Raw genomic sequence first — 584 nt, 5'->3', positions numbered from 1 at the left:
TATACAAGTATAAAACAACCAAATACTTAGCTGTAGCAACAAGTGAAGTGGTGCTACAGTTACAAAAAGTCTATCCATTCAGGAGTCATGCAATAAGTAAAATAGCTGTTTGGCTTGCTATTAATAGTACTACTTCATCTCATAACAAGACTTTTCCTTCAATTCCACTTAAAATGATTGACAATGAGCCACAACTCTCGTTATTGCCCTCACCGACGCCATAGGCGTATAGGAAAGGGTACTGCTCTCCTTAATTACATGTACTTCCCCTGCAACTCTTCTATAGACCATTACCATCCACTAGCTATGCTTAACTAACACAGAGTTACATGAAATCATACCTTTTCCCAACTTTTCTTTCCCAAATGATGAAATCTTTCTTTTCTTAGGGTCCTCCTGTCAACTTTTCTTGTCTTAGCTCGTGTCTTTGGCATCTTCTATAGATACATCATACATCTTTGTTAGAAACATTCAATTCTACCTCAATTATTAAACAAGGTCCAACAAAAGTAACTTGGATAAAACTGCGATACATAGTTAAAGTGAACAGTCAACAGTCTTATAGCCGCACCTACTCAAATTAA

General features: G+C 36.5%; 1 long non-coding RNA gene across 1 annotated transcript; it reads right to left on the bottom strand.

Moving 5' to 3' along the window:
* Positions 1-342: 342 nt before the first annotated feature.
* Positions 343-533, bottom strand: LOC109589362 (uncharacterized). Its single transcript, XR_002188663.1, has 2 exons — positions 482-533; positions 343-437 (listed from the first exon to the last, which is right to left on the bottom strand). It is a non-coding gene; the product is annotated as an uncharacterized LOC109589362 (long non-coding RNA).
* Between the last annotated feature and the right edge of the window lie 51 nt (positions 534-584).

The sequence above is a fragment of the Amphimedon queenslandica genome, unplaced genomic scaffold, assembly GCF_000090795.2.
Source record: "Amphimedon queenslandica unplaced genomic scaffold, v1.1 AMPQUscaffold_11393, whole genome shotgun sequence".
In the NCBI taxonomy this organism is placed as follows: domain Eukaryota; kingdom Metazoa; phylum Porifera; class Demospongiae; order Haplosclerida; family Niphatidae; genus Amphimedon; species Amphimedon queenslandica.
Note: the sequence above shows the minus strand (reverse complement) of the source record. Positions and strands in the feature narration are given on the sequence as shown.